At 39.0% G+C, this 18502-nt stretch overlaps 1 pseudogene; it reads left to right on the top strand.

Moving 5' to 3' along the window:
- Window positions 1–18502, top strand: part of LOC117929890 — a 138146-nt pseudogene that overhangs the window by 82913 nt on the left and 36731 nt on the right.

Raw genomic sequence — 18502 nt, 5'->3', positions numbered from 1 at the left:
GTTGGAGACTAGAAATCAATCAATGCTCAGCTCAGTCAAAGAATTGACAATGTAGAGAGTACATTAAATAAAAGGATGGATGTGATGCAAAATGATCTATCTCAGAAGATAGATAATCTCCAGTACTCAATCTCAAGGCTCACCAACCTCAACACAGTGCAAGAGAAAGGAAAGTTTCCTTCTCATCCTCATCAGAATCCCAAGGGTATCCATGAAGTGAAGGCTCAGGAGGGAGAATCTTCATAGGTGAGGGAAGTAAAAGCAGTGATCACTTTGAGGAGTGGTAAAGAGGTTGATCTGCCTACATCCAAGCCAGAGCATGAACTAGAGAGTGAACCAGAGAAAGAGAAGAGGGAGGAAATCAAAGGAAAGAGAAAAGGGCACAAAGCAAAGAAGGAGGACCTTGAATCTATTGTGAATAAAAAACCGAAGAGGACCATCAACTAGGAAGATATGATGAAGAAACACACGCCTCCACCTTTCCCATAAGCTTTGCATGGAAAAAATGGAATCAATAATGCATTAGAAATTCTTGAAGTGTTGAGGCAAGTGAAAGTTAACATCCCTTTGCTAGACATGATCAAACAAGTTCCGACTTATGCAAAATTCCTAAAGGACTTATGAACTATAAAAAGAGGGTTGAATGTGAATAAGAAAGCCTTCTTGAGTGAGCAAGTAAGTGCTATTAAATAGTGCAAGTCTCCAGTGAAATACAAAGATCTGGGTTGTCCTACCATCTCAGTGATGATTGGAGAGACGTGTGTGGAGAAATCTTTGTTGGACTTATGGGCACGTGTGAATTTGCTACCCTACTCTATCTATAAGCAATTGGGACTTGGAGAGTTGAAGCTAACATCAATCATTCTGTCTCTAGCAGATAGATCTGTGAAGATTCCAAGAGGTATGATTGAAGATTTCCTAGTTCAAGTTGACAAAGGCTATCCATGAAGTGGAGGCTCAAGAGGGGGAATCTTCTTAGATGAGGGAAGTCAAAGCAGTGATCACTCTAAGGAGTGGTAAAGAGGTTATTATGCCTACACCCAAGCTAGAGCAAGAACCAGAGCAAGAACAAGAGACTGAAGCAGAGAAAGAGAAGAGGGAGGAAAACAAAGGAAAGAAGAAAGGGAGCAGTATAAAGAAGGAGGACCTTGAAGCTAAGGTGAATGAAAAATTGGAGAGGACCATCAACCAAGAAGAAGTGATAAAGAAGCACATGCCTCCACCTTTCCCACAAGCTTTGCATGGCAAGAGGGGAATCAACAACGCATCAAAAATTCTTGAAGTATTGAGGCAAGTGAAAGTTAATATCCCTTTGCTAGACGTGATCAAACAAGTTTCGACTTATGCAAAATTCCTGAAGGACTTATGCACTATCAAAAGAGGGTTGAATGTGAGTAAGAAAGCCTTCTTAACTGAGCAAGTAAGTTCCATTATATAGTGCAAGTCCCCAGTGAAATACAAAGATCCGGGCTGTCCTACCATATCCGTGATGATTTTGGAGAGATGTGTGTGGAGAAAGCTTTGTTGGACTTGTGAGCAAGTGTGAATTTGCCACCCTACTCTGTCTATAAGCAATTGGGACTGAGAGAGTTAAAGCCAACATCAATCACTCTATCTCTAGTAGATAGATCTATGAAAATTCCAAGAGGTATGATTGAAGATGTCCTAGTTCAAGTTGAAAAGTTCTATTACCTAGTAGACATTGTTGTTCTTGATACGGATTCGGTCGCCAAAGGAACTAACTATATTCCTATCACACTTGGAAGACCATTCCTAGCTACTTCAAATGCTATCATCAATTATAGGAATGGAGTCATGCAACTTACGTTTGGCAACATGACGTTAGAGCTCAACATCTTCTATTTGTGCAAGAAACAATTCCATCCGGAAGAAGAAGAAGGACCAGAAGAGATGTGCTTAATTGATAACTTAGTGGAGGAGCATTGTGATCAGAAAATGTTTGAAGATTTGAACGAGAGTCTTGGGGATCTTGATGAAGGGTTACCTGAACCCTCAGATTTGCTTGCTACTCTGCCTCCTTTGAAGATGAGGGAAGAAATTCTCCCTTTATTCAATGAGGAGGAGACATAAGAAGATGTTAAAGAGGAGCCCCCAAAGCTTATTCTGAAGCCATTACCCATGGAGTTGAAGTATGCATACCTGGAGGAAAATAAGTAGAGCCCTGTTGTTATTTCTTCATCTCTGACCACTACTTAGGAGGATTGTCTACTTGAAATCCTTAGGAGATGTAAGAAGGCGATAGGGTGGAAAATTTCTGATTTGAAAGGGATCAGCCTTTTAGTCTGTACTCATCATATATACATGGAAGAAGAAGCTAAGCCAGTTCGTCAACCCCAGCGAAGGTTGAATCCTCACATACAAGAGGTGGTGCGAGCTGAGGTGCTTAAGCTACTTCAGACCGGTATTATCTACCCCATATCAGATAGCCCATGGGTGAGTCCTATGCAAGTCATGTCAAAGAAATCAAGGATCACAGTGGTGTAAAATGATAAAGGAGAGGAAGTTTTTACACGCCTCACTTCAGGTTGGAGAGTGTGTATTGATTATAGAAAGTTGAATGTTGTAACAAGGAAGGACCACTTCCCGTTGCCATTTATTGATCAAGTGCTTGAGAGGGTCTCAGGCCATCCATTCTACGGTTTCTTGGATGGCTACTCCGGGTATTTTCAAATTGAATTGTTGTTTAAGATCAGGAGAATACCACTTTCACTTGTCCAATCGGAACTTATGCATACAAAACAATGCCTTTCGGCTTATGCAATGCACCAACAACATTCCAAAGATGCATGTTAAGCATTTTCAGTGATATGGTGGAGTGTATTATCGAAGTCTTTATGGATGATATCACCGTATATGGAAGTGCATTTGACGAATGCTTAGTCAATTTGGAAGTTGTGTTAAACCGATGCATTGAGAAAGACTTGGTGCTCAACTGGGAGAAATGCCATTTCATGGTACCATAAGGGATCATCCTTGGGCATATTATGTCCAACCAAGGCATTGAGGTGGACAAAGAAAAAGTTGAACTGATTGTCAAGTTGCCATCGCCAACAACTGTCGAAGGAGTAAGGCAATTCCTTGGCCATGCTGGGTTCTATGGGAGGTTCATTAAAGATTTCTCTAAACTTGGAGGACCTCTTTGTGAGCTATTGGTGAAGGATGCTAAATTCATATGGGATGATCGATGTCAATAGAGTTTTGAAGAATTGAAGTTATTGCTGACAACCACTCCAATAGTGAGGGCTCTCAACTAGTAATTACCCTTTGAAGTGATGTGCGATGCCAATGACTTTGCTATAGGAGCTGTTCTTGGGCAAAGAAAGATGGGAAGCCCTATGTGATCTACTATGCAAGCAAAACATTGAATGAAACACAAAGAAACTACACAACCACATAGAAAGAATTGTTGGCTGTAGTTTTTGCCTTAGACAAATTCCGTGCTTAGTTGGTAGGGTCTTTCATTGTGGTTTTCACTGACCATTCGGTCGTGAAATATTTGTTGACTAAACAAGATGCAAAAGCGAGGTTGATCAGATGGATTCTCTTACTTCAAGAATTCAATCTTCAGATCAAAGACAAGAAGGGAGTGGAAAATATGGTAGTCGGCCATCTGTCAAGGCTAGCCATAGCACATAATTCCCACAGTTTGCCAATAAATGCTGATTTTCCAGAAGAGTCACTCATGTTGATAGAAGCCACTCCTTGGTATGCTCATATTGCTAACTATTTAGTTACCGAAAAAGTTCCAAGTGAGTGGAAAGAACAAGATAAGAAGCACTTCTTTGCAAAAATTCATGCTTACTATTGGGAAGAGCCATTCCTATTCAAATATTGTGCGGATCAAATAATCCGGAAGTGCATCCCTAAGCAAGAGTAACAGGGGATCCTCGGTCATTGCCATGAAAGCGCATGTGGAGGCCACTTTGCTTCTCAGAAGGCAACTATGAAAGTGTTGCAATCGGGTTTTTGTTGGCCATCACTCTTCAAAGACGCCCTCACCATGTGTAGAAGCTGTGACAGATGCCAGAGGCTTGGGAAATTAACGCGTAAGAACATGATGCCTTTGAATCCCATTTTAATAGTTGATCTTTTTGATGTATGGGGCATTGACTTCATGGGACCTTTTCCTATGTCCTTTGGCTATTCTTACATCTTGGTGGGAGTAGATTATGTTTCTAAATGGGTTGAAGCAATCCCGTGCAAGCGAAATGACCATAGAGTTGTTCTCAAATTTCTCAAAGAGAACATCTTCTCCAGATTTGGAGTACCCAAAGCCATAATCAGTGATGGGGGTACTCATTTTTGCAACAAACCGTTTGAAATTCTCTTAGCCAAGAATGGGGTGAAGTATAAGGTAGCTACACCTTACCACTCTCAGACTTCTGGGCAAGCTGAGTTAGCCAACCGGGAGATAAAGAACATACTGATGAAAATGGTGAATACGAGCAGAAGAGATTGGTCTGCTAGGCTTCATGATTCACTATGGGCTTACAGGACAAGTTACAAGACCATTCTTAGAATGTCTCCATATCGCCTAGTCTATGGCAAAGCGTGTCATCTTCCCGTTTAAGTGCAATACAAAGCTTGGTGGGCAATCAAGACACTCAACATGGACTTGAACAGAGTTGGCGTGAAGAGATTTCTAGACCTTAATGAGATGGAGGAATTGAGAAATGTTGCCTATATCAATTCAAACATTGCAAAACAGAGATTGAAAAGGTGGCATGATCAGTTAATCTCCCGAAAACAATTTCAGAAGGGACAGAGAGTCTTGCTCTATGACTCTAAGCTTCATATTTTCCCGAGAAAATTGAAATCAAGATTGATAGGTCCGTTTACTATCCATGAAGTCTATTCAAATGGAGTAGTTGAGCTACTCACCAATACTAGGACTTTCAAAGTCAATGGCCAACGTCTCAAGCCATTCCTAGAGCCATTTTCTAAAGACAAGGAGGAAATCAACCTTCTTGAACCACATCAAGCCTGAAGAAAAAAATGGTTAGTTGGGCTTAGTATGTTGAAAGACACTAAGTCCATAATTTTTTTTTTTGTTTGTTGTTTTGTTTTAAATTTTAAAAATTCAAGTTTTATAGATTTGATATATGTTTTTAAGTTAGAATTTCTAGTTTTAATTTTATTTTATTATGACTTAAATTAATTTTTGATGATAAAAAACAGGGGAAGTAAAAAACAGAGGAAAATAGAGCATTTCTCAAGACAAAAAGCCAATGCGAAAAATTTTGCATCACCTTTTCTCACTGCGAAAATTTTTGCATAGCTAATTCTCAATGTGAAAAATTTTGCATCAGCTTCGCACCATTAATTCTCAATGTGAAAAATTTTGCATCAGCAAATCACAATTTGGCATCTGCAATCACCATTTTGCATAAGCCAAATGTCAATGCGAAAAATTTTGCATTAGCCACTAGCCGTGCGAAACGCATGCAAAAAGCCAATGGTCACCTAACGGCCAGGAGGGAAGCCAAAAGTCATTTGAAATTCCTATTTAAAGCCCTTCAGCTGACCATTTCGCACATGCGTCCTCTGTTGCGAAGAACTCACTACCACCTTGTGAAGCAAATTCCTTACCATTCTGCACCCTGCTACCACCAAGAAGAAGAAGAGTAATCCACCTCTCGTCCATATTAACTATGGTGCGCACCAGAGGGGGCCATACAGACCCGTCCGCATCTTGTGAGGCTCGGACACGTGCCTCCACCCTTCAGGATCCATCTCAAGCCTCTCAGGCCCTGACAGTGCCATCTTCTGAGGGTGGGTGACTTCTAGCCCTCCTCAGCGCTGGTATTCGACACGAAGACCACCAATATCTCCGCATCCCAGAGCCATTAGTACGTCGTGTTCCACCAAAGAGAGCCAGGACCTCGGGCCCTGGAGAGACATCTAGTTAGGCTCTAGCCAATTCTTAGGCCCTAGAAGATATTCAGAGACCTTCAGGCATTGCTCCTGAAGTCATCATCAAAAGACCAATGGTTACTGTGCCACCCATTCCGGGCAATTTAGATTGTAGAGCTAAGCCATTTCACTCTTAGCTCTATTTCGACATGGAGGCTATGCGACAGTAGCCGAACATTAGTGATTCATTTTGATTACTCTAGAGGTACCATCTCGAGTGTTTGATGACTCCTAGAGAATTTTTCTACCCTAGAGTAGCAATGGATTTCTATCAGTCCATGACTACTCAAGGCGTCCAGAGTTCCACAGCCATTTGTTTCAGCATAGACGAACGTCAGGGTATCTTAGAGGCTAGGCATATTACTGAGGCTCTCCATATTTCATTTCAGCCAGAGGATCCAAAGCAGTTCAGACAGTGGACATCTACATCTCAGCGAAAAATGGTCTGCATTCTATCACGAGGGACTTTTGGAGATACATGCCTGCTACGTAAGGAGCTTCCATCTGGGATGCTCCTAGTAGATGTATTGTTGAGGTCCAACATTTTCCCTCTTTAGCATTCAGTGCAGAGGTGAGGACCTATTTTGGATGCATTATACAGGATATCTATGGGTTTCTATTTTGGGCCACACCATCTGAGCATGGTCATTCTCCTATACTTCGAGGAGAAAGTTCATAGGAAGAAGCTACAACAAGCTGACGCGATTCCATTACTATTTTTGAGGCTACTATACCATAAAATAGAGCATATGGGCTACCCTACTGAGCCCCATCTCAAGCGCCGCCACCATTGCCGAGAGCATTTCACTCTCGACCAATGGACATAGCTAGCAGAGAGGAATTCAGTAGAATCAGCACCTGAAGCAGCCCCACCCAGGCCAGTACCTCCAATACCAGCATAGCCTGACCAGGCACAGTGGGACGAGCATCCCGTAAGTCTATCCCATCCACCCTTGCTCCAGTCGGGTCATTTAATAAAAAACATTTATAAAACCTATGACCTCATACTAGCGTAGCAAGGCTACTATAGTATAGTGGCTCTAGGGTCGAACTCTGGGATGGGTTTTCATTCTACCAGTGATATACTCAAGATTAGAAATTGAATTTAATGATTTCCTTTACAAAAAACTTAAAGTTTAAAAGAAAATAAAATTTGTTTTGAAAGTGTTTGAAACTAAATTAACATAAACTAATTAAAAATGGAAGAAAGAAAGTCTCCCGGAGCTAAGGATTGCTAGGATCAAGTTCAGAATGCAAAGTGGAAAATTCCAGATTTTTCTCCTTGCATTGGGGATTTAACCTATAGTTATTTCCCGAACCGGTATAGGTTTAACAATGAAGATTTAATCCATAAAAAGTCAATAGAAATGGTGGTCAAGGTCCATTAATGGCTTTAGACACTATGGGTCTTCACCTTGAACCACTTTCCAATGGCTCGTACATGATAACTAATGGACTGATATGGATCTAGCGAAAAGCATCCACAGAGACCTGAAGCTTACCATGTATTGGCCATTCAAAGTGATTCTAAGGGATTTAAAGCAAAACTTTGGATTTAAAAGCCATTTATGAACTCCAACTACCTGTATTTAATGCACGAGAGTTTTCCACCTTTGCATCTGGACTTTTCACCTAGCTTCCTTCACTTCAAGAAACCAAACGTTTAGCCTCTCATCCTCTGAGAAAACATCTTCAGAGGCTGTTTGGCTTCCAAGAAAAAGAAAATAGTAGAGAGAAAAGGGAAAATAAGAGAGCTCTGTATTTCACTAAGTGTAAAACATAACACATATGATAGCTGTCTTCGAGAGGTGATTTCCACCCCTTATATAGTCTTTACAAAAGCAAAGCTTGTGATTGGCTTGTTACAAGGATAAGAAAGGAAATTACATCAAAAAATACATAAGAAAATATCTAAAGTGGAGTCGGCAAAAATAGAGGAAAATTCACACCACGCATGGGCTGTGCGAATTTGGAAGGGGGTGTGCGAGTTTCGCACACCATTCGCACAAGCTGAAGGTGTTGTGTGAATTTCGCACAAGCCTGGAGTAGTTGTCTTCCGAAGGCCATATCTTCCTCATTTCAGCTCCAAATCGTACACGGTTTGAAGCGTTGGATTCTTGACTTCCGGAGCTTTGAAATGGTATATAGCATGTAAAAAATGGACTTCGGAAAGTGCTCCAAAAGTACAAAATAAGACTACAGCTGCTGTCCTTTATTTTCCTCTTTGCTTCTCTTTGCTTCTCTCCTTTGGTTGGCTTGTCTTAATGATCCAAAAAGCTGTCAAAACACTAAAACTAGCCACAAATATGATTAGAAGTCATTGCTAGGTCTTTAACATGCCAATTGGAATAAAGATGGAGAATTACTACACAAAAGTGCTTAAAACATAATGACTTAAAGGTGTAAAATAACACTTTTTGGGTAGTAATCACTGCACCATCTATGCCTCAGGCCGCCTCTACTGATCCTCCAGCTATACCACCTATTCCACCAGTTGTACCTCCTCAATGACAGGACTTTATCACCATTTATGGCTCAGAGTTTTATGGCATGGTATTATTATTCAAAACACTCAACGCCATGCACAACGCACTATTCCGGAAGATGAGAGACATCCGAGCTCAGCAAGATCGATATTCTATTATTCTTGACCAGTATACTGCTATCCTTAGTTAGATACAGCAGCATTTGGGCCTTGCACCACCTCAGACTGATATTCCTGGACCATCAGAGCCAAGAGATCTAGCTGAGGAGACGATTCCACCTGAGGAGACCATCATAGCTGATGTCTCACCTCAGGCCACTCACGAGACAGCCCTAGAGCCATCATGTCGACCAAAGAGCCCCACTCCTTGATCATTTCTTTATATTGTATTTACTTAGTATATTAGTTGATATTATATATTCTGGGATTGGATGTATTACATGATCATTTCATTGTACTTTCTCAGAGTAATATATACATATCATTTTTGTTTATAATTGGAATTCTCTTTTCTATCTCCTTTACTCATTAATCTTTTGTTTTTTTTAATCATGTGGTTTCTCCTATACGACTCAGACTCCATGTCACTTAGGAAGTACCACTTCCTCCCTTTATTTATAATCGTTCTTGCCACATTGAGGACAATGTTGATCTTGGTTGGGGGGAGAGTAAAGGAAGGAAGTTGTTAATGATGCTAAGTTACCTTGTTAATTTAGTACTTTTTGCTTAGTTTTTTTTTAAAAAAATCTTAATTTTAAAAGTTTTACTCTACTCTACATGGTTATTAAGGAAAAATTCTCAGAATGAAATGAGAGAAATTGAATTCTTGCCTTTTTATTTGAATAGTAGAGTCATATTATGCTTATTGAGGTTGATGAATTATGGAAACTCCTATTGAATTCAACCTTATTTCTTCCACTTTAATCTTACCACACACTGTGCACTTTAGATTCCAATTATAAGATGATACACTATCTCACCTCTTGAACTTAGGAAAATTTAGACTTGGTACCTTTAACCTTGTTTTAAAATAGTGTTGGGACACCTTATAAAAGGCTAATCAGCCTTGAAAAAAAAAAAAAAAAAAAAAAAGAATAAAGTATTTTGCTTGCTTTGAAACCTAAGCAAGGTTCGAGGGGTATATGGTGAAAATATTTAAAACCCGGTGCCCTAAGCCTTAATTGGTTGGGAGTCATCGACCTCAATGCTCGTTACAAGGGTGAATAGGTGAAGTTTAACGTATTGTAGGTGATTGGGTATTGAATTTCAATCTAAAAAATCCGGGGTAAAATCTAAGGAGTTAGTGGTCGAAAGATCCTTAAAGCTTGATGCCCTAAACCTTGATTGGTTGGGAGTCATCGATGGACCCCCATTACATGGACACTTTAGAAAATAATACCTTTAGCATTGCTGATTGTGTGCCTAGCTGGTGTACCTTGAGTTTGGTACTCAAACAGGAGTAATCAACAAAATTTATAACCTATATCACCATGCACTAGGATAGCCTTAGCTAATATAGCATAATGGCTCTAGGATCGTTCACTAGGAAGGGTTTTCAACTTACAACTCATACCTATTCAAAGTTGAATTGGTGTTTTTTCATTTCAAGGTTAGCTTCAAAAGAAAACATAAACTTTAGTTTAAAAATGATTTGTTTTAAGCTAACTAAAAAGAAAGTAATGGGAATTACTTATGAAGAAAAGCATTCCTTGGAGGTTTAGGTTCACTGGGGTCAGGCTCCTCATAGAAAAACAGAGCTTCGGTCACTTGAATCTTTTCCTCACATTAGAGACATAACATCTAGTTAATTCTCTAATCGGTGTTGTACAGATGTTTCCCTTAATGGATTTCAGCACTAATTCCCTCTCACTGATGCATCTTGCAATGACTCATGCCTGTCACCTAGCCTTCACCATTCAAGGTGATCATTAACCTTGGACTTTCCTTCTCAAGCTTGCAAGAGATAACTAATGGATGTCTCCTTAGAGTCCAAAAGATTACCAAGTGTTGGCAATTCTAGAAAATCCTACCTTCAAGGCACCTCCCAAAGGCTCACAAGAGGTAAACTAGTGTATCTCAATGGACAAAGATCACTTGCCTTACCAAGTGTTGGCCCAGGTGAATTAAAGGCATTTTAAGTTAACTAAAAACATAAAAACCATCAACGGGTCATACTTTCTCTTCATTAACAGCTAAAACAACAAAACCACCAATTCTTGCATTCGGGGCCTTACCCGACCACCTTAGCTCCAAGGAACAAAAATCCTAGCCACTCATTCTCTAAGGAAACATCCTTAGAGCTTGTTTGGCTAGTAAGAAAAATAAATACAATCAAAACGAGAAGGTAAGGCAGAGCAAAGCTTTGTATTTTACTTCCTTTTAAAAATAAAGAAGAAGTTGTCTCTGAGAACAATCTCCCGAGATATATGTAATGGAAATTACAAAACAATATATATGAGGTTCTTCACCCTTTGTTCTTACTTAATAACTAAGGAATCCTATAATTGGTGGATTACAAGGAGAGAATGGGGATTTAGACATCAAATATCTGAAGCAAAAAATCTAAAAATGTCAGTCGCAAATATTTGGAAGCACTCAAGAGGATTTCGTAGGCGTGCAAGATGGCTGCAAAATTTCACAACCTAAAGGACACCATTTCGCAGCCAAAGGCTGATTTCGTAGCCTTCCTCTTGTGATTTCGTAGCCAAAGGCTGATTTTGCAGCCTGCGAAATTGGCCTTCAGCTTGGTGTGATCGGCTTCCAATGGCTTTAACTTCTTCATTTCAACTCCGAATCATGTACCATTTGAAGCATTGGATTGTAGACTCCCCGAGCTTCGAAACGACATATAGTATGCATAAATTGAGCTCCAGAAAGTGCTCCAAAAGTGTCCAACAGTTACTATCCTCTTGAATTCTTCATGTTAGATTTCTCTCTTTGCTTTCCCTCCTTGCATTCATGATTTGCTTATGGAAAAGGACTATAAAGCTTCAAATCTTAGGTTCTTCATGTTAATGAGCTTCCAATTGCTTTGCCATGGATTCCATAGAACTCTCCTCAATCTTGGATTGCCTTGGTGATCAAATTACTATCAAAAACACCAAAACTTACACAATTTGATTAGAAATGATTGCAAAGGTACTTAATATGCTAATTGAGTTAAAAGGTAATAATTACTACTCAAAATTGTTTAAAAGAGTTAATTACAAGCTATCAAATAGAACTTTTTGTGTAGTGATCACTCCCCCCAACCGACATATTGCTAGTCCCTTAGCAATAAAGGAGAGAAAAAGTAAACTAAATAGTAATATACTTTACAAGATCATGCTGATCACTTCAAAAAATTTTAAGTGGCATGATGATCAAACTCTCACATGGGACATTAAAGAAATATAAAACTCAAATTTCAACAAGAGTTATCAAATACTTTGCCTAATCACAATTCATAAAGAGAATGCATTATGCAAATTGAAACTTTAAAATCATTTCCACTTCCAAAGGACCAAAACTTACTCTTCCACAAAAATCTAAGTGTTAGTTCATAGTTTCCGAATATAGCATGTTGAACTAATCTCTCCCCCCAACTTAGTTCTTTTTCAACACTTAGCAAACTGACCAAATTCAATAGGCTAAGAACGCACCCTTTTGTTTCACAATTTTTTTTTTTCATGTAGGAGTACAAGGCTTAAAGGTATTCTTTTCTAAATTGTCCCTGTAACGGGGGTCCATCGATGACTCCTAACCACTTAAGGTTTAAGGCATCGAGCTTTAAGGATCTTTCAACCACTAACTCCTCAGATTTTACCCCGGACTTTTGAGAATGAAATTTGAATACCCAAGCACCTACGGCATGTTAAACTCCACCTATTCACCCTTGTAACGAGCATTGAGGTCAGTGACTCCCAACCAATTAAGGCTTAGGGCACCAGGTTTTAAAGATTTTCACCATATACCCCTCAGACTTTGCTCGGGTTTCAAGGCAAGCAAACATTTTTCTTTCTTTCTTTTTTTCTTTTTCCAAGGACTCATTAGCCTTTTATAAGGTGTCCCAACACTATTAAAATAAGGTCAAAGGTACCAAGTCTAAATTTTCCTAAGTCAAGAGGGAAATAGTTTTTCATCTTATACTTGGAACCTATTGTGCACAGTGTGTGAATAGCTTAAAGTGGAAGAACTAAGCTTGCATTCAACAGAAGTTTCAACAATTCATCAGCTTTAGTAAGAATAATACAAACTCTAAGTCAAGTGAAAAACAAAAATTCAATTTCTCTCATTTCATTTTGATAATTTTTTCTTAATAACCATGGAGAGTAGAGAATAAAAACTTCAAAAAAATTTAAAATTAAGCAAAAAACAGCTAAATTACCAAAATAACTTGGCATTTAAAGTAAAAAACTTCCTTCTAGCAAGGACATCAGCAGGTTCAGACAACCCTTCTTCAAGATCCTCAAGACTTTCATTCAACTCGTCTTGCATATTCTGATCACAATGCTCCTCCACGAGAGTGTCAATAATGCATACCTCTTCTAGACCTTCTTCTTCTTCCGGAGTAATTAGCTCAAGTGTCATGTTGCCAAAAATGAGTTGCATAAGTCCATTCCTACAATTTATACTTGCATTTGAAGTAGCAAGAAATGGCCTTCCAAGGATGATAAGAACATAATTAGCTTCCTTAACTAAAGGATCAATATCAAGAACAACAAAATCTACTGGATAGTAGAAATTATCAACTTGAACTAAAACATCCTCAATTATCCCCCTTGGAATTTTCACTGACCTATCAGCTAAAGATAGGGTGATTGATGTTGGCTTTAATTCACCAAGTCCCAATTGCTTATAAACAGAGTATGGTAGCAAATTCACACTTGCTCCCAAATCTAACAAAGCTTTTTCCACTACCTTTCCTCCAATCATGACTGAAATGGTAGGACATCCCGGATCTTTGTACTTCAAAGGAGATTTACATTGTATGATGACACTCACTTGCTCGGTCAAGAAGGCTTTCTTATTCACATTCAACCCTCTTTTGATAGTACACAGGTCCTTTAGGAACTTTGCATATGATGGAACTTGCTTGATCATATCCAACAATGGAATGTTGACCTTCACTTGCCTCAATACTTCAAGGATTTTTTATGCATTTTTTATCCCCTTTTTCCCATACAAAACTTGAGGAAAAGGTGGAGATGTGCGTTTCTTCATCAATTCTTCCTTAATAAGCTCTTTCTCCGGATTTGCATTCACTATTGAATCATGGTCCTTCTTCCCTTCACTGATATCTTTCTTCTTTCCTTTCATTTCCTCCCTCTTCTTTGTCTCTTCTTCTTCCTTCTCTTCAACATATAGCTTGGGTGTTGGTGACTCAACCTTTTTACCACTCCTTAGAGTGATCAAGGCTTTAACATCTCTCACCTGTGAAGCTTCTCCCTCATGAGTTTCCACTTCGTGGGTACCCTTGGGGTTTTGGTGAGGTTGAGAAGGAAATCTACCCTTCTCTTGCACTGTGTTCAAATTAGTGAGCCTTGAGATTGAGTATTGGATATTATCTATATTCTGAGATAAGTCATTTTGCATCCCATCCATCATTTTATTCAAAGTATTCTCTACACTGTCAATTCTTTGACTGAGTTGAGAGTTGATGGATTTTTGTTCTACAACAAAATCCCCCACAACCTTGCTGAGTGATTTGTTAAATCCAGTCAGGTGTTTTAATAAAAAATATTTATAAATCCTATGACCTCATACTAGCGTAGCAAAGCTACTATAGTATAGCAACTCTAGGGTTGAACTCTGGGATGAGTTTTCATTCTACCAGTGATAAATTCAAGATTAGAAATTGAATTTGATGATTTCCTTTTTCAAAAACTTAGAGTTTAAAAGAAAATAAAATTTGTTTTGAAAGTGGTGTTTGAAACTAAAATGATATAGAACTAGGTAAAAATGGAAGAAAGAAAGTCTCCCGGAGCTAAGGGTTGCTAGGATCAAGTTCAGAATGTAAAGTGGAAATTTTGGATTTTTCTTCTCGTATTGGGGACAACAACATAAAGGATGGTTGTTTCCCGAATCGGTATAGGTTTAATAATGAAGATTTAATCCATAATAAGTCAATAGAAATGGTAGTCAAGTTCCATTAATGGCTTTAGACACTATGGGTCTTCACCTTGAGCCACTTTCCAATGGCTCGTACATGATAACTAATGGTATGATGTGGATCTAGCAATAAGTATCCATAAAGACCTAAAGCTTACCATGTATTGGCCATTCAAAGTGGTTCTAAGGGATTTAAAGCAAAACTTTAGATTTAAAAGCCATTTATGAACTCCAACTACCTGTATTTAATGCATGAGAGTTTTCCACTTTTGCATCTGGACTTTTCACCTAGCTTCCTTCACTCCAAGAAACCAAAGGCTTAGCCTCTCATCCTCTGGGAAAACATCCTCAGAGGTTGTTTGGCTTCTAAGAAAAAGAAAATAGTAGAGAGAAAAGGAAAGCAAAGAGAGCCTTGTATTTTACTAAGTGTAAAACATAACATATGTTAGTGTGTTTCGAGAGATGATTTCCACCCCTCTTATAGTCTTTACAAAGCAAAGCCTGTGATTGGCTAATTACAGGGATAACAAAGGAATTTACATCAAAAAATACAAAATAAAAGATCTCATGTGGAGTCGGTAGAACAGAGGAGATTTTGCACCAAAGACGCATGGGCTGGTGCTAAATTCGCACTTGCATGGGCTGCTGTGCAAAATTCGCACTTGCTTGGGCTGCTGTGCGAAATTCGCACATGCTTGGTTGGTGGTGCGAAATTCGCACATGCTTGGTTGGTGGTGCGAAATTCGCACATGCTTGGTGCAGTTGTCTTCCGAAGGCCATATCTTCCTCATTTCAGCTTCAAATCATACACGGTTTGAAGCATTAGATTTTTGACTTCCTGATCTTTGAAATGGTATATAGCATGTAGAAAATGAACTTTGGTAAGTGGTCCAAAGTGTGAAGGAAGACTGCAGCTGCAGCCCTCTGTTTTCTTCACTCTGTTTTCCTATGTTTTTCCTCTGTTTTTCCTCTTTGCTTCTCTTGGTTACTTGGCTTGTCTTAATGATCCAAAAAGCTTTCAAAACACTAAAACTAGCCACAAATATGATTAGAAGTCATTGCTAGGTCCTTAACATGCCAATTGGAATAAAGATGGAGAACTACTACACAAAAGTGCTTAAAACATAATGAATTAAAGGCGCAAAATAGCACTTTTTGGGTAGTAATCACTGAGATTCACTATTGCTTGTTCAAGACTTGAAGCTTGTTGGGATGGCTGAGATGGTTGAGCAGGCTGTTTGTACTGAGGTGCTCTTGGCTTCCATGAAAAATTTGGATGATTCGTCCAACTTGAGTTGTAAGTATTGCCATACGAAACATTGCTATTGGGCTTAAATTGTCCAATGACATTTGCTTGTTCTCCAAACATTTCTCTAGCTACTGGAATTGTAGGGCACTCCTCCACCAAGTGTTCATAAGATTGACAAATAGAACATGGATTTACTTGCACTGGTGTTTCAGCAACAGCTTGCACTTCATGCATCTTTTTCAGTTCTAGCTCCTCCACTCTTCTTGTCATAGCTGCAAATTTTGCTTTCATATCAACATCTTCATTCAAGGTGTACATCCCAGCCTTAGCATGAAGAGCATTTGGTTGAGACTTCATCTTTCCCACTTCTCCTCTGTGCGGTTCATCCCATCCCCTTGAGACTTCAGCTACATAACTCAAGAAATCCATAGCTTCCTCATGATTCTTACTCATGAAATCCCCTCCACACATTGTTTCGAGGAGTTGCTTCATTGAGGAAGACATCCCATCATAGAAATAACTCACCAACAACCATGTATCAAAGCCATGGTGAGGACAAGCATGAATGGCTTCCATGTATCTTTCCCAACACTCATAGAATTTCTCATTCTTTTTAGTTGAGAAGTTTGAAATTTGCCTTTTCAAGCTATTTGTTCTGTGAGTAGGAAAAAACTTCTTGAGGAATTCAGCTTGTAAATCAGTCCAAGTACGGATACTCCTTGGCCTTAAAGAATTAAGCCAAATCTTGGCCTTATCCCTTAAAGTAAAAGGAAATAATTTAAGCCTCATCAGGTCGATTGAAGCTCCTCCCTCTCGGAATGTATTACAAACGTCTTCAAATTCCTTGATATGGGCATAAGGATTCTCACTTTCCATTCCATGGAAAGTTGGCAGAAGTGGCACAATATGGGGTCTGATCACTAGCTGTTTTGTAGGGGGCACTATACATGATGGTGCACTCATACGAGGTGGATGCAAGGTCCCTCATTGATCTAAATTCATTGGGATTGTCCTAGTGACCATGGTGACTATGCTGATCCTCAGGTGTAGTTTCCATGATGTTCAAGATTACTTCCAACTCCTTGTTATGAGGTGTTTCAAGTTTAACAAGCCTTCCTCCACAATCTCGTATCCACTTTGGCATACACAACTAGTATCGATTGTAACAAAGAAAAAAAACAAAAATAGAGGAAAACAAAAACAAAACTACTAAAAAGAGTTCGATTAACTAAAACTAAATTAAAAGCTATGCTATAATATAAACAAGTAAAAGAAACAACTAAAAGAGTTAGTAAAATAAAGGAAAATTCACCAAACTTGTGATGAAAACCACAAGTACCCTAAAATAATATCACTATGAAGTTGGCACCTTCCCCGGCAGCGGCGCCATTTGATTCGTTCCTAATTGGTGTCTCAGCTGATTCATGTCCAGCTAGTGCTCCTTGACTGAGGGAGTGATCAACAAAATTTATAACCTATATCACCATGCATTAGGATAGCTTTAGCTAATATAGCATAGTGGCTCTAGGATCGTTCACTGGGAAGGGTTTTCAACTCACAACTGATACCAATTCAATGTTAAATTGGTGGTTTTTCATTTCAAGGTTAGCTTAAGAAATAAAACACAAGCTTTGTTTAAATGAGGTTTTGTTTAAAAGTAACTAAAAAGAAAGTAATGGAAATTACTTATGAAGAAAAACATTCCTTGGAGGTTTGGGTTCACAGGGGAGGTTCCTTATGCAAAAACAGAGCTCCGATCATTTGGTTGATTTCCTCGCATTAGAGAATTAACATATAGTCAATTCTCTAACCGGTGTTGTACAGATGTATCCTTTAAATGGATTTCAGCTCTAATTCCCTTTCACTGATGCAACTTGCAATGACTCGTGCCTCTCACCTAGCATTTGCCATTCAAGGTGATCTTTAACTTTGGACTTCCCTTCTCAAGCTCGCAAGAGATAACTAATGGATGTCTCCTTGGAGTTCAAAAGCTTACCAAGTGTTGGCAATTCTAGAAAATCCTACCTTCAAGTCACTTCCCAAAAGCTCGCAAGAGGAAAACTAGTGCATCTCCATGGACGGAGATCACTTGCCTTACCAAGTGTTGGCTCAAGTGAATTGAAGGTGTTTTAAGTTAACTAAAAACATAGAAATCATTAAAGGATCACACTTTCTCTTCTTTAATGGCTGAAACCACAAAGCTATAAATTCTTGCACTTGGAACCTTTCCCGACAACCTTAGGTCCAAGGAACTAAACTTCTAGCCACTCATTCTCTGAGGAAACTTCCTCAGAGCTTGTTTGGCTGGAAAGAAAACTAACAAGAAAACAAATATATGAAGGAAAAATAGAGCAAGTGCTTTGTAAAATATATTTCTTCCTTCTGCCGATTACATAATAATTATCATTGTAAAGAAAATTAGAAACTATATATATGAGGTTATTCACCCTTTGTTCTTACTTAAAGACCAAGGAATCCTATGATAGGTAGGTTACAAGGAGACTTTGGGGATTTAGACAACAAATATCTAAAGCAAAATATCTCAAGATGTCAGTCGAAAATATCAGGAAGCTTCAGGAGAACACCGCGACACTGTATACTGAGAGAAAAACTCTCCGGGTAAGCGCTATTAGAGGATCCGGATATGTCTGTCCGGAGAAGTTGAAATGTCCTCCTCTCCCATCCGGATGTCAAGCGCCAGATGTGAAATGTCGGCAAACGGAATTCCGGATGTGAAATATTCG

Source organism: Vitis riparia, chromosome 2, assembly GCF_004353265.1.
Source record: "Vitis riparia cultivar Riparia Gloire de Montpellier isolate 1030 chromosome 2, EGFV_Vit.rip_1.0, whole genome shotgun sequence".
NCBI lineage: Eukaryota > Viridiplantae > Streptophyta > Magnoliopsida > Vitales > Vitaceae > Vitis > Vitis riparia.
This window is presented reverse-complemented; position numbering and strand designations above follow the sequence as displayed.